The following is a 17,097-nucleotide window of genomic DNA, read 5'->3' on the forward strand; positions in this document are numbered from 1 at the left end:
GATCCTCCAGCAGAGCTGTCCAATGACATCTTGGACAGTTCAGATAGACCATCATAGAAGATACCTATGATGCTCCATTCTGAAAGCATGTCAGAAGGGTACCTTCTGATCAGTTGCTTGTATCTTTCCCAAGCTTCATAGAGGGATTCACCTTCCTTCTGTCTGAAGGTTTGGACTTCCACTCTAAGCTTGCTCAATTTTTGAGGTGGAAAGAACATTGCCAAGAAGGCATTGACTAGCTTTTCCCAAGAGTTCAGGCTTTCTCTAGGTTGTGAGTCCAACCATGTCCTAGCTCTGTCTCTTACAGCAAAAGGAAAAAGCATAAGCTTGTAGACCTCAGGATCAACCCCATTGGTCTTGACAGTGTCACAGATTTGCAAGAATTTAGCTAAGAACTGATGAGGATCTTCCAATGGAAGTCCATGAAACTTGCAATTCTGTTGCATTAGAGAAACTAATTGAGGCTTAAGCTCAAAGTTGTTTGCTCCAATGGCAGGGATTGAGATGCTTCTCCCATAGAAGTCGGGAGTAGGTGCAGTAAAGTCACCAAGAACCTTCCTTGCATTGTTGGCATTGTTGTTTTCGGCTGCCATGGCTTCTTCCTCTTTGAAGAGCTCAGTTAGGCCCTCTAGAGAGAGTTGTGGCTTAGCTTCTCTTAGCTTTCTCTTCAAGGTCCTTTCAGGTTCAGGATCAGCTTCAACAAGAATGTCTTTGTCCTTACTCCTGCTCATATGAAAGAGGGAAGAAGAAAGTATGGAATCCTCTATGTCACAGTATAGAGATTCCTTGAGGTGTCAGAGGAAAAGAAAAATAAAAGGAGGAGGTAGAAAGAGAAGAATTCAAACTTATCAAGAGGGATAGAGTTTGAATTGTTGATAGTGGAGGAGTGTTAGTCCTTAAATAGAAGGATGTGAGAAGAGGGGAAGAATTTTCGAAATTAAAGTAAAAGATTTTGAAATAATTAAAAGAAATTTTGAAAATTTGGTAAAGGTTTTTTGAAAATTAAGATTGGGAAAGAAATTAAGTGATTTTTGAAAAAGATTTTGAAATTAGAAATAAAAAAGATATGATTGAAACTTAATTTTGAAAAAGATGTGATTGAAAAGATATGATTGAGAAGATATGATTGAAAATCAAATTAAAAAGAGAAAGTTTTAAAATTAAAGTTGATTACTTGACTAACAAGAAATTAGAAGATATGATTCTAGAATTAAAACTTTTGATCCTTTCTTAATAGGCAAGTAACAACTAGAAAATTTTGAATTAAATTATTAATTGTAGCAAGGGTTTTCGAAAATAGTAATAAATAAAAAAAAGGAAAGAAATTGATTTTGAAGAGATATGATTGAAAATATATGATTTGAAAAAGATTTGATTTTGAAAAATTATGAAAATTTGAAAAAGATTTGAATTAAAAATAAAATCTTCCCTCTAGTGTCATCCTGGCGTTAAACGCCCAGAATGGCATCCATTCTGGCGTTTAACGCCCAAAATCCTACCTTTTTGGGCGTTAAACGCCCAGCCAGGTACCCTGACTGGTGTTTAAACACCAGTTTTCCTTCTTCACTGGGCGTTTTGAATGCCCAGCTTTTTCTGTTTAATTCCTCTGCTGAATGTTCTGAATCTTCAATTCTCTATATTATTGACTTGAAAAGACACAATTTTGAAAATATTTTTGAATTTTTACTGATGAGAAACAATAAAAAAATGCAACTAAGATCAAATAAACAATGCATGCAAGACAGCAAACTTAGAAGTTTGTATACTAAGGACTATAACAATTTGAAAATGCATGTAAGAAACAATAAAACACACAAAATAAGATAATTTAAAGATCAGAGATAGGAAATCATCAAGAACAACTTGAAGATCAATGAAGAACATAATGCATATATTTGAAAAATGCAAGAAGAATAGAAACACGCAATTGACACCAAACTTCAAAATTGACACTAAGATACATAAAATATTTTTGATTTTTATGATTTTATAAAATTTTTTTGTGATTTTCTCAAAAACTGAGTGGAAAAGAAAATAAAGAGATTCAAAACTTTTTACATTCAGCAGCTAAATTGATGAGAATCAATCAGCTTTTGTGATGATAAAAACATCACCTTGAAACTCTAGAATTCATTCTTAAAAATTCTGAAAAATAAAAAGAAAAGTACCTAATCTAAGCAACAAGATGAACCGTCAATTGTCCAAACTCGAACAATCCCCAGCAAAGGTGCCAAAAACTTGGTGCATGAAATTGTGATCATCAACAATGGCGCCAAAGACTTGGAGCTCTCAAACGTGAATCACACTTTGTCACAATTCCGTACAACTAACCAGCAAGTGCACTGGGTCGTCCAAGTAATACCTTACGTGAGTAAGGGTCAATCCCACGGAGACTGTCGGCTTGATGCAAGCTATGGTCATCTTGTAAATCTCAGTCAGACAGATTCAAATGGTTATGGAGGATTGATAATTAAAAGGAAGTGGTTGTCAGTCACGCGTTCATAGGTGAGAATGGTGATGAGTGTCACATAATCATCACATTCATCATGTTCTTGGGTGCGAATGAATATCTTGGAGAAGAAATAGACTTGAGTTGAATAGAAGAACAATAGTACTTGTATTAATTCATGAAGAACAGCAGAGCTCCACACCTTAATCTATGGTGTGTAGAAACTCCACCGTTGAAAATACAAAAGTGATAATGGTGTCAGCATTGTCGAATGGCCAGCCTCCATGGTCTAGGGACTAAACGTCCAAAGATCCCCCCCAAATACAATAGCAAAAGGTCCTATTTATAGAGAACTAGTAGCCTAGGTTTTACAGAAATAAGTAATTAATGCAGAAATCTTTTTCCGGGCCCACTTGGTGTGTGCTTGGGCTGAGCGTTGATGCTTCCATATGTAGAGACTTTTCTTGGAGTTAAACGCCAGATTTTGTGCCAGTTTGGACGTTTAACTCCAGCTTTTGTGCCAGTTCTGGAGTTAAACACCAGAATTCTTGAGCTGACTTGGAACACCTGTTTGGGCCATCAAATCTCGGGCAAAGTATGGACTATTATATATTTCTGGAAAGCCCAGAATTTTTACTTTTCAACGCAATTGAGAACGCGCCAATTGGGCTTCTGTAGCTCTAGAAAATCCACTTCGAGTGTAGGGAGGTCAGAATCCAACAGCATCTACAGTCCTTTTTCAGCCTCTGAATCAGATTTTTGCTCAGTTCCCTCAATTTCAGCCAGAAAATACCTGAAATCACAGAAAAACACACAAACTCATAGTAAAGTCCAGAAGAGTGATTTTTATTTAAAAACTAATAAAAACATAATAAAAACTAACTAAAATATACTAAAAACATACTAAAAATAATGCCAAAAAGCGTATAAATTATTCGCTCATCATACTGCTTGGTTGAAGTAATATTTTCTTTTTCAGAAAACTTGTTAGAGCATTTCACTAATTTGAATTAAAAATTTTTGAACTTGCTTGAAGAATTTTATTTTGGAACATGGTTTAGAGCTCGAACACACAAACCCAGTGAGATTTTTTGAACTTATTTGATTGGTTGCATTTTATCAACCAATATTTTATTTTGGTGTGTGTTGTTCTCTCTAAAATTGTGATCTTTGTCTTGCTTAAACTCTATATTTCCATTATTTGATGTATGCATACACTTATGTGATTGAGGCCATTGTTTTACTATAGCTCACATACCCATATGGCCTTACCATTTCATTATCCCTTGCAAACCAACGTTGAGCCTTTCTTAACCCCATTTATTCTTTACTTTAGCTCATAACTAACTATAAGCAGAAAACAATAATGACTGTAATTTGAAATTCTTGGTTAGCTTAGACTAGTGAAAGTGCTTATGATTTAAGTATAGGGAAGTTGGGTTTGGAAACATTTGGTTTGGGAATTGGGTGTTGTATATTTTTGTGAAAATGTTAAAAAGATAGTTGAGCACATATTCTTTCATTCAATACCTTAATCATATGCATTGAGAAAAACAAAAGAAAAGAAAAATAAAAAGAAAAAAAAGAGAAAAAGAAAAGAAAAAGAGCAAATAATAAAAGGGGACAAAATGTCCCAAAGTAAATGGTGATAGCAATGCATATGTTCTGTACTTAAAATTGGGATGCATGAATATGTGGTAAACATAGTTAATGGATACTTAGGTTTTGGATTTTGATTACATGGATTGTCTTAAGCTAGGTTGGAAGTTTGTGTTAATCAAGGATTCAGATTTTAGTCCACTTAACCAAATACATTCCTACCTTGACCCTAACCCCATTACAACCCTTAAAAGACCTCTTGATATGTGTATTTGTGCATTAAATTTTTGTTGATTGGTAGAAGAAGAGCAAGTCTTAGAAAGCAAGATTAATAGACAATTGAGAGAATCGAACCTTAAATACCTGAGCGATTAGAGTGTATACACTTCCGGTGAGGGTTCGATGCTCGATTCTTTGTTCCAAGCTTTCACGAGCTTTCTTCTTGCAAGTCTATTTGTACTTCATTTTATGATTTGAATTAGTGAGATCCAGTTTATATTTGTTCTTGAAAGATTTATTTACTTTTAACCAAGTACATAAAAGTATTTTGTATTTAGTTGCATTCATATAGATATGTTGCATTTCATAATTTCTACCATTCCTCTTCACTCTTTTGATTCTCTTGAGCTTAGCATGAGGACATGCTAATGTTTAAGTGTGGGGAGATTTGATGCACCACTATTTCGTGGTACATTTTAGGCTGAATTGAGTGGATTTTATCCATTATTCTCACACGTATTCATAGAATTCGCATGTTTTACAATTTCCTTCCTAATTTTGTGCTATGATTGAAAATATGCTTCTTTGGCCTTAAATTTGCTAATTTTAATTCTCTCCTATTACCATTCGATGCCGCAATATGTGTGTTAAGTGATTTTAGGTTTTCCAGGGCAGGAATGGCTTAGAGGATAGAAAGGAAGCATGCAAAAGTGGAAGGAACACAAGAAATCAAGTATTTCAGAATCTGGTAGCGATGCGCACGCGTGGACGACGCGTACACGTGACTGGTGCAGGAGACAAGCGACACACACACGTGGCTGACGCTTACGCGTGGCCAGTGAAAAATTCCAGCGACGCGTACGCGTGACAGAGTGTCACGTGCTGCAATTACAGAAAACACTGGGGGCGATTTCTGGGCTACTTTTGACCCAGTTTCAGGTCCGAAAATACTGATTAGAGGCTGCAGAGTGAAGCTGGAAGGGGGAATCAATCATTCATACTTTCATTCACATTAGTTAGGTTTTAGATGTAGTTTTCTAGAGAGAGAGGTTCTCTCCTCTCTCTTGGTTTAAGGTTTCTTCTTTCAATTTCTCATTAGGTTCAGGTTCAATCTTCCTTTAATTAGTTTTTGGCTTACTTTTATTTGTTTAAGTACTTTAGCTCATCTTCTTCTCTCGTTAATTTCCCTTTTTTGCCATTTTTATGTTTATGAACTCTTGTTACGTTTGATATCTTTTAATGCAATTTATGTTTCCATGTTTATTGTTATTCTCTTTAATTGTTAGTCATTGATGCTTGCAATTGGTTGTTTGGATTTAATATTCCTTGTTAATTTTATCATGCTTTTATTTTGTGCCTACCAAGTGTTTGATAAAATGCTTGGTTGGATTTTAAATTAGATTTTTATGTTCTTAACTTGGATTGATCAATTAGAGACTCTTGAGTTATCAAAATTCTTTTGTTGGTAGGTGATTGAGACTTGCTAGTTAGCTTAGGCTTCACTAAATCTAATATTTGATTAGGACTTATGAACTTAAGTTGATTTTGCTCACTTGACTTTCCTTCATTGTTAGAGGTTAACTAAGTGAAAGCAAAAGGCAATTACCATCACAATTGATAATGCCAATGAGGATAGGAATTCTAATTCTCAATCCTTGTTAGGACTTTTCTTAGTTGTTATTTTATTTGCTTGTTATTTACATTACTTGTTCCTTATTTCAAAACCCAAAATATACTTTCCCATAACCAATTATAAGTACACTTTCCTACAATTCCTTGAGAGACGACCCGAGGTTTAAATACTTCAGTTAATTTTATTGGGTTTGTATTTGTGACGAACAATTTAAATATTGACTGAGGATAATTTGTTGATTTAGAACTATACTTGCAACTTGATATTTTTGTGAAAATCTTTACCGACATTTTTCTTCCGTCAAGCCCTGCTAAGTCTTATGAATTAATAAAAGTATTACTGTTTCTCTTTGATCCGTGTTTGATTAATTCTAAGATGTATATTCGTTCTTCATCAATATGAATGCGTTGAACTAGCACAAGGTTATCACATTCTACATGGGTTCAGAGTGCATCTTTCATCGGACAACGATGAACCACCAGCTTGAATATACGTCTCTCAGACGGCTAATCCATGTCTTTGTTGGAGACTTCTCGAGACATCAGTTCAGCCGATTTCCGGGAGATTAGGGTCTTTGTCGTAGAGGGTAGAACCCAAGGTGCATCATTCTCTGATCTGGAAGATCTGACCTTGTTTGTGGCGTTTTGAGTAGGATCATTACGGAGAATGAACTGTACGAGCTTCACCTTCAATCAGAATGGATCCGCACTAAACCTGGGATTCAGATTTGGAGGAGTATTGGCAGCTGCTCGAACCAGTGTCAATCACATACAGCCTGCCAATGATGAAATCACCACTACAAGAAAAATACCCATTCAGCCACACTTTTTTTAAGCTACATATGAAAAGCGTAGCCTATTCATAGAATAGGCTATGCTTTTTCCCGTGTTGCCTTTTTATAAGAGAAAAGGATACACAATTGCAGCATCATTTAAAAAGTGTAGCCTTAGGTATTATAGAAATCACTTATAAAGCGTAGCCGTAGGTTGATATCTATAGGTTAACTTTTCGTATCAAAGGGGACGCTTTTAGAGGGTAGCCTATTTGTTAAATTTTAGGTGTATTTTTAAAGTGAAGCCTAATATATCTAGAACAAAAAACTTAACACTTAGTGAAATTTTTTCCTCTTTCTTCTGAAAACAAACTCACACTTAGTAAAATTTTTGTTCATTCCCTCCACAAGCAAACTCATACACTAAGTAAATTTTTTATCCATTATTCCCTCCAAATCCCACTCACCTCCACAAGCACGTTCATCCCCTTCAGAAACCCTGCCTCCAAAAGCTCACCATCGTCGCCCCCACTCACTCACTGCACCGTCGCGAAGTGGAAACCCTGTCCCCACTCACTCTCTTCACTCTCGCCGTTGACACTCTCGCTCTCGTCATTGATCCTCTCACTCTCGCCATTGACCCTCTCCCACTCACCCGCACTCACCACTCTCCACATTACTGCACTATTGACCGTCGCTGCGCCGCCCTCACCATCATCGCTGCGCCGCCCTCACCACCGTCATCACCCCCAAATCAGAGAAAAGCGTTTGCCATCACCACTCACCACTCATGGTGTCACCATTCACCACTCGAGGAAGACTCTACGCTCACTCATCTTCCCCACTCATCTTCATCGTCGCTTCTCTTCGCTGCGTGGTCACATCACGAAGACTCTGCGCTCAATTGAAAGCTTTCTTCATTCGTGAGGTTAGGGTTCTAAATTTAGGTTTCAATTTGGGGGATTTGGTACAATAATCTGTGACATCGTGAATTGATGAACATGCATGCTATTGTGCAGCGCAGGAGAACCCGTGAATTTAGGGGTTTTATTTCGTTAACACAGGTGAGTTTGGCAATGATTAGTTGATGCGCAGGAATTGTTCACACATTGTATGTAGCCCTCCATCGTCATCTGTAGCAGCAGCAACAACAGTCATGGCAGTGGCGGTGGTAATGGTGTTCGTATAATTAGGAACAAAATCTCCAAATGGTGCTTCCTAATCACCACTCGCACCAACCAGCTCAGACAAGACTCCGTTAATTTGGTTGCGAAATTCCACAATCACCTATTTACTTCCATCCTCAATCCTCCGCCTCCTCCTCTTTCCTTTTTGGCAAGCTTTCCTTCCCCGTTCATAACTTCAATTTATTATTAATATTTTGAAAGATTGAAAAAAAATGCAAATTTGGACCACCAGGTTAATGGAGATGGTGGAATGAAGTATCCGATTTGGATGTGCGTTGTGGCTCTTGTTTTGTTTGTGGGAGTGAGAGCATTTGTAGAGAGAGTATTATCCCAAAGAAACCACCGCCCTGGCTCCGTAGCTGATCTTGTCAGGCGTGGCCAACTCAGATCCAATAGAAGAGGCATGTATGATGTCTATCCTTATCATTTTTTTCAATTTTTAATAATTGATTAATTATCTAGCTTCTTACTCTGGATTATGAAATTAGATTAGTTAATAGGTTGTAGTGAGACTGAATATATTATCCTCGTGTCAAGAATCATAAGATTTTTAGGTGAATGCTCAAAATTGATCAACCCTAGGGATTTGATAATGTGTCGTAATGGCAAGATTTCAATTCCTATTCTTCCAGTCATAGTCTATTCTTTATTACAATGTTTATAATCAACTCTTACAAAAGCTTAAGCTATTAGGTAAAGCAACATGAATACATCTAACATTATATAGCACACGGTTTGTTTGATTATGCCGATAATTTCTTTTGCCTATATTAGTTCGGGAAATTGGTTCTGGGTTTGGAAATTTGAGCTTTTTGCTATAAAAATTCTAGATTTGAAGCCCTAGAATCGCCTAAATTCCATGTAAGTTAGGTTTTGTGTGTGACCCATTGGTCAATGGAGTAAAATTGATGATCTATTTAATCCTAAATTTGTGTTGTGAGGTTAGCTACTTGATTGTACATTGTGAGATATATTGAAGGAAGAGTAATTGCTTGAATGTGCTTTGTTGTAAAGGATTTTTGAATTGATGACATGGTATTTGTGATTGAAATCAAATAAGCTTTCAGTAGATTATCTTGTTACTAGAAATTGTTGATTTTTGTGGCCCTCACCAGTGTGAAAATAAATGGATTAAAGTCATTTATCTTATACTTTCTTGCATTTTTTGTGTATCTTGGTCCGAGTTTCAACTAGTCCACCTGCTATTCCACTGTTATGATTGCTTATAATAGGTTATATACTTATATATTTTATATTTATGGTCTGTGAGTGATTGATCAACACATCAAGAATCAGTTTTTCATCCATAAACATTTTTTTTTATATATTTTTAGTAAAAAAGAACAAATTGGTTAATGTTAGTTTAACAAATTTGTATTTCTGTTTACAGGATCATCCTGAGCAAATTGGACTGGACTTGCTGTAAGTTGCATGATAGCCTATGCCTGCAAATCAAATTTGGCTCCATTGGAATGTGCAATTTGTTTGGATTTAAGGCCATGCATTATACTAGAACATCATTACCTACCTTATCAGGTGAGACTCCATCATAGACATTCACCTTACCACAGTAGAATATCGTCATTTGCCCAACTCCGCTAGTTGCACATGCTCTATGACCATATTAATAAGTCATTAAGAACTTGAATCAACAACACTAAAGGAATATTGGCATGTCTCCAATCATGCATACTTTATGTAAAATTTATTAAATCTTAGTTATTTCACATTTTAATTCTTAAGTAGTTGGTATTTTAATTCTTAAGTAGTTGGTTCACTTTCTTGTTAAAAGTAATGTATGATGAAACTTGTGTTACAGTTTGCCACTATCCTGGATTCCTGGGTATAAAACTATAAATAGTACCAAAAAACAGTTTATCAATAAATCAACACTTAAAGTAAAATCAAGAATGTTGAAATTAAGAACTTGCACAGGCTTCTCTTACAGCTGCAAATAATCATGCTAACATGCTAGGAATTGAAGTAAACAAGCCTTGGCATGCAAACCAACAGAAGTTCATGAAAAGAAGTGTCAGCCTTGATCGCACTTAATCTTAAAATTGATATTGTTCAATATAATGAAAAACTTTTTCTTTTGTAACTGAATTCCTTCTTCCATTCGACATTTTCCGTATAGTTAATGTTCATTAATCTTGCCTCCACCAAAAATAGTTTCAACTTGCACACTTTCTCTCTCTCGCTTTCAGAAACTGTGTATTTACCAAACTTCTTTTTTTCCTTTTACTAATGCTAAGGTAAAGGTAAACCAGGATAAGAAAAAAAAAACAAGAGTTTTGTTACTAATGATTTATTACATTTTCAATCCCATTCATTTCAGTTATAACTTATAACTTAAGCATAAGGCTATTTCTTCTTGTATTTTGTTTCTCATTTCTACATTTTATAAATTGGTGTCCTTTCTTGTCTGTGTATATTCCAGGCCAAAATTGTAGATTCTTTAACATGCAAGTGAAAGTAGAAGCTGATGAATTTAAAATTTAAAAATTCGTAGACAATGTTTATGAACTGATCAGGTTTTAAATTTAACTTTTTTATTTTTAAATAGAAGCTATTTGAATTTGTGTGCTTTTTATGCAACTTCAACTAAATAGTTGTTTCTATGGGTGGTTAACTTTTCTAAGTAACTGCATGTTTGAATTCCTATGTAGAAAAGCTCTGGATCATGGTTGTAGCCAAAGCTTTTCTCTATTGCTTTTGCCCAAACCCTAGTTTTGGAGTTGCAAACAGAAAATCCAAACATGTTAATGTAGATAATGGAAAGTTACAAATAGTTAAGATAAGAATTCTGAAATGGAAACTTTGCTAAGCTGCATCAAGGGCTAGGGTTGTTAATAACATTGTTTTAACTTTGAAAAAGATTCCTTTAAACCTCTTTGTTTGGTGCAAATTGTGAATATCACAGTTTGGATCTTGTGTACTTCTTTTCATATGTTCTTGTCGTGGTCTTCAGAATCTAGGTGCTCGATTGCCAAGCCTCTATTAATTGCCTATTTTGATAATATGCATAGTAGCTAAATTGTATAACCATGGCTCATGAGTTTTATCTATATCCAGATTCTGATATCTTATTCTTTATTAATATTTATTTTGCAGGGGATAGATTTTTCTGGTTTAGGGATGAGGAATTTGCTAGACAGACTGTTGCTGGCCTCAACCCACTTAGCATAAGTTTGGTGGAGGTATATGCGTGCTTTCACCATTATTTTGTTTTAGACTCATTAGTTGGATTCATTTTATTAACAAGTGCGCTTGTGCACCACACAGATTGTGATGATAATTCTTGATTAATTATTTTGTAATTTATCTTTGATTAATTATTGATAGAAACTAGATTGCCTGCTAACAATTTAGGTCCATAATTTACTGTTGTGGCATTCTGGGTATGTCTGATTCAATGTTTTTAAAAGGGAATGCATGCCATGGAATTTGAAACTTATAGTGATTTTGTTGATTGGCAATGAGAACTATTTCCTGTATAGTTTAGAGAACTGTGTGAGGGATTATGCTTCTTTTTGTTAGGGGGATAAACAAAAGGTTATGAAAGAGGTCCGTATTACTTGTGAGGGAATCGTGAATATAGAGTTGGCTGAGTTTTAGCATTGTAACTACTTGCAAGCACTTGGAGTAAGGGGTGGACATGTTCTATGGCATGATATAGTAATGTTTTGGAGGTTAAGAATTGATCATGCCATGTCACGAGAGAATTATTCTGGATGCGTTTTACCGAGTGATAGTCAATATTCTAATTCAGTAGATAAAATAGATTAATGCTCTGAGGCTTAGCAAAATTTACAATCACAAATTGCTTGTCAAACTATATGAAAAGTTGTTTTGGAATATAAGGTAGCAGTGCACTATCGTTGTGATTCATGAATATTGCATGGATATAGATCCTTGTGCATATATCTTTGGTATTCTTCAAGTCAAGGCTAATGCTAGCAAGTTAATTCCATAGCTATTAATGTATGATGGACAGGTTCCAAATCTTTGTTTTGCCGTTATCTCTTGAATGATTTAATTGTTGCTGCTGCTGCTGGGTCCCAAATCTGTTTGATTATATCAATTTAATTCTTGCTAAATGATGATTGTGCTGAATTCATGGTTAAATGGTTGCATATGGCAATTACAATTTTTTTGTCTGTAATTTTTACAGTTATTCGTGGTTAAGATTGAAGGCGAAAGTGGTTGGTTAAGGTCTTTCAAGCAGATTTTGTCAAAACGTTGATCGCGTCATGGCAAGGTACAATGCATACTTTAATTCTTTTGATTTGTTAGTTTTGAAGTTCCAATTTAACACCGAAGTTGGAAATGTTTCTTGGCTTTATTAACACCGAAGTTGTATTGCTATGGCTGAAATTTGTTTGTGTAATTCTGGTTGTTGTTTCTCTGATTTTGTGCACTTTGTACATATGAATTTGTCCCTATATCTAATTTAAGTGTGAAAGTCTGGTTAATTAGTGCATGAAAAATGCTATAGGGACATATCAGGATTGTGTTAAAGGAAATAGAAGAAAGAAACACCTGCAGATTTTCATGGTTTGGAATGAAATAAGATAATACATAATTCCTTGAATTTACCTCTTTTGCTGTGACCATGTTATTTTTTTTTAGTATATGCTTTCTTGGTTTACTATGTCTACGTGTTCTATTTAATTTTTATAATTATGAATGTCATTATGAATTTTTTTTAACTATTTTTCTATATAATTATGCAGGGTAACAATGAAGATTAAGCAATGAAGATTAAGCTGACTATTATTGTGGTTTATTGGCTAAGATAGAGTGCTATTTAGAATCTTTACATGTATGGTTGACTAATGATTTTTATTAGAAGATACTTTTATTAGCTAAGTGATATTATGATTTTCACTTATATACAGTAGCTATAGTATACAAAAAAAAAAGAGGGACCTAAGGCTACGCTTATAAAAAGTAGCTATGGTATACAATGTGGCTACGCTTTACAGGTGATGCAGTAGCGTTGAAAAGCGTAGCCTATTCTGGAAAAATGAAAGCTGAAAAGCGTAGCCTTTGGTCCTGGACAGCAATCACAGCATCACTTGAAAAGCGTAGCCTATTCCCAAACACCAAAAGCATAGCCCTTGGTGCAGAAAAGCGTAGCCTTTGAGAATAGGCAACGGCCGAATAGGAATCACCCCAAAAAGTGTAGCCGTAGCCCAAAAAGCGTAGCCGTAGCCTAAGGCATCATACTTTTAGCTACACTTTTCAAGTGTACCTGAATGGGTGTTTTTCTTGTAGTGCACTCACAAGCAAAGAGGGCGGTAATACTAGAGTTAATTCAGAAAGGCAAAGCAACTCCAATCCTTCAACATATCCCTATTATTGATTCCTTTTTATTTATAGAATAGTACATATGATATTCCTTTAATGCAAATTTGACAACTCTTCCAACAACCTTCTAATCTGCCTGAATAAGACCTGCAAGATAACCATAGCTTACTTCAAGCCAACAATCCTCGTGGGATCGACCCTGACTCGCTCAGGTATTACTTGGATGACCCAGTGCACTTGCTGGTATAACAGTACGAAAGTGTGGGAATTCGTGCTACCACCAACCTCAACCAAACCCAAACATATCATCTTTTCCTCATTCGATCTCATCAGATTATCATTTAATTAATCGCTTTATAGGCTAATAAACTAAATTTCTATGATCCTCAAGTTCAATTTAGAATATAGCTAAAGGTTCTTAACACTTACCTCATAATTCTTGAAAATCACAACTTTTTCATTATATTATTTAAATATTTCTTTTTTCTCAATTCTTATGTTTAATTCTATTAAAACATCATACTCAGACTTCCTATTCCCAAACTCTTGAGTTGATAATTAATTAACTTTTAAATTTATAATTAGTTACACATCTTTTTAAATTAATTTCAATTATTTATCTTTTCTATGATCATTTATCCTTAAATAATTGCATCCATTACTTTAGATACACTAAAAATTTCCAAAACATAATTTTTTTTCAGAATTAATCAAATTAAACTCCAAGACAAAATCTCTAGCTTTATGAAAGTAGCATCCATTTTTCATCATTCTTATTATTCTAATTCTTTCAAACTCTTATACAAATTTTGGTAAAACCTCTCTTAAAACTACGATTTTTTCACCTTTCAAGGGTTCCATTCAAACAAAATATTTCTCAACCCTTTTCAACTTTTCAAATACCAAACAATTCCACAACATAAATATTCTGGGTTTGTTATCTTTAACTGTCTTTTAAGTTATTAAGTTTTCAATCATGAAGACAATAAACAAGAATTCAAATCCTAATCCACCCACCAAGAAGCTTCAAATATTATTACTAATAAATTTTAATATTAATAATATGTATTCCTTGTTAACCCTATATCAATTTCATTCAATTACTAAAAATAATTATAAATTATCAAAATTTAACTAACCAAACTTTAATAAAGATAATAAAAACATAAAATGTTAATCAACTCAAATGCACATATTAGCTAAACCTTTAAAGTATTCCGAGTTAGTAAAACAAACATCCTTACCTCAATTAGTTAAAATGCACAGAAATTAGGAGTGTAACAGCCATCTGTTTCCAATTCAAAGGCAACAACATCAACAACAACTCTACTAGCAGTAATAGTAACTTTAGAACAGAAAAATTGACAACATCTGAAGCAAGAGAAGGGCAAAACGGGTAGAACATCAAAGGAGAAATAACCATAAAAATGGTAGTAAAAGTAACAACGAACGTAGCAACTCTAGGTAACACACAAAATCAAACACGGCGAAACAAGGCAAAAGTGCATGTTACGCATGATTATAACAAAGTCAGTAATGGAGTATTGTCATAATATGAAACAAAACGAAATAAATCTCACCATGAAAAAAGGCAGGATGGCGAAGCAGTATCTCACCAAAGCTAGGAAAGATAGCAGTGGCTATAATGGTGGTTTCTAGCGGCAATAGTCCCATTTCCCGGTTACTAGGGGCACGATGGTGCAATCTCCAGAAGCAGTTGTGGGAGATGACAGTAGCTCGGCGGCAAGCTCTAGCAGAGCTCCCCTTTCTCTTTCCCATTCATGGCTTTCTTCACTGCCCTATTTGGCGACAATGGAGGTCTGAGCAAGGATGACGGCAGTCTCGATAGTGATGGCTTGGCAGCGATAGAGGCATCGCCTTCTCCATGGTGTTCTCTCTCTCTCTCTCTCTCTTTCACCTCGGTGCGCTCTCTTCTCTCTTCTCCCTTGGCTCCCTTCTCTACGACAGCGAGTGACGTCTTTCCTCCACTGGCGCCGCGTCCCCTCTTTCCATATCTTCTTTTCTTCTTCTACCCTCTTTCACTCTTGGTTCTTTCTCCTTTCCTTTCTTTATTCTTTTAGAGTATGACAGTGAATGAGAAATTATGGTGTGCGTGTGAGAAAGGCGAGAGTGTTAATAAAATTATAGTTTACTAATTAGTTTCAAATAGCTACTTGATAAACCACTATTTTATGGTTTATCTTGTGCTCAGTTGAGTGGTTTTATCAAGTCTTTTGCACACTTATTCATACAATTTGTATGGTTTTACAATTCCTTCCTGGTTTTGTCCTATAATAGAAAACTTGCTTCCTAAGCCCTTCAATTGTATATTTTAATTCTCTTTATACCATTCGATGCAGTGATCTGTGCGTTAAGTATTTTCAGGCCTTATAGGGCAGGAATGACTTAGAGGATGGAGAGGAAGCTTGCATAAATGGAAGGAGAACAAGAAATAAAGGAGACAACCAGCGAGCATCAACGTGCACGCATGGCTCACGCGTGCTCGTGGATTGGAGTTTTGCACGGCAACGCGTGCGCGTGCCAGACGCGTAAGCGTGACAAGGAAGTTCGCCAAACGACGCGTACGCGTGGCTGACGTGTACGTGTGACATGCGCTACCTACAGAAATCGCAGAAAATGCTGGGGGCAATTTTGGGCTGAGTTTGGACTCAGTTTTTTGCCCAGAAACACAGACTAGAGCCAGGGAATAAGCAGAGACTCAAGAGACATTCTCATTTGCATAATTTTTAGTTTTAGTTTGGAATCTTAGAGAAAAATTACTACTTCCTCTAGGCTTCCTTCACATTCATGCCTGTTAGAGTTTTATGCTTTTGCTTTGGATATTGAGAAGAGTCATTACCTCCGTCGAAGTCGCTATTATTCTAGTTTGCTTTCTTCTTCCTCTACTCTTTTGATTACTTAATAACCCTGTTCAGATACGTATGTTGCATTTTGGGATTTATTAATGCAAAGAATTATTTTTACCTTTAATTAATTTCCAGTTCTTATTTTATTTAATTTATCATGTCTCCTTCTTATATTTCTGTGAACGTTATATTCATGTCAATGGAGTAGACTCCCAACTTGACCTGGGGGTTGATTAAAAGGAGATCCTTGAGTTGGAATGCTCAAGTGATTAGTTAAATTGGAAGTTGTTGGCTAATTCTCTATTTACTAACGCTAATCCTTCACAAGCGAGAGGGTTAGGACTTGCGAATAATAGTTAGCTCAATCACTTGACTTTCCTTTATTTAGTAAGGGTTAACTAAGTGAAAATAACAACCTCTTGATACTACACTTAAGAAAATCCAACAAGGATAGAACTTCCAATTAATCAGTCCCCCGGTCAAGGCTTTTTATTCTGAATACATAAATCTCTTTTAATTTACATTGCTTTAATTCACAATCCTTTATTTTTCTGTTCCTCAACTCTTAAAATTTCTCGGAAACTCCTGATTAATAAAATAGCACTCTTTTGTCAACTCGTTGGGAGACGACCTGGGATTTCTACTCCCAGTATTTTTATTCTAATTTTGTGACAACCCTTCTAAATTGATAAGCAGATTTTTGCTGGTTAAGAACTGTACTCGCAACGTTATTTCTATATTAATTTCATTTAATTACTTTTAGTGAAATAATTTTTTGAAAATAAAATCCTAAACAAATATAATAAATCATAAATAAATTATTATTCAATTTTTAAAAATTTAGAATCTTACAGAAATAAGAAGTATTATGAAAAGGTAAGAAGAAGAAGACGATGATGAAAAAGAAGAATAGAAGATATTTTTTAATTGTGACAACGAAATTTCTTAACCGTGACACAGGATCCTGTTGAGAGGGTGAAACAAGAAGAATTATGGGAATATGAAACAAGAAGAGGATATCAGTCACAAAAAAAAAACCAAGAAGAGGAGAAGGAGAA

The 17,097-nt window shown here is 35.2% G+C and overlaps 1 long non-coding RNA gene across 1 annotated transcript; it reads left to right on the forward strand.

Annotated features, from left to right (window-relative positions):
• LOC107618517 lies at nucleotides 897-12,720 on the forward strand. Its single transcript, XR_001615274.2, has 3 exons — nucleotides 897-910; nucleotides 1,755-1,756; nucleotides 12,615-12,720. It is a non-coding gene; the product is annotated as an uncharacterized LOC107618517 (long non-coding RNA).

Source organism: Arachis ipaensis, chromosome B01, assembly GCF_000816755.2.
Source record: "Arachis ipaensis cultivar K30076 chromosome B01, Araip1.1, whole genome shotgun sequence".
Taxonomy (NCBI): Eukaryota; Viridiplantae; Streptophyta; class Magnoliopsida; order Fabales; family Fabaceae; genus Arachis; species Arachis ipaensis.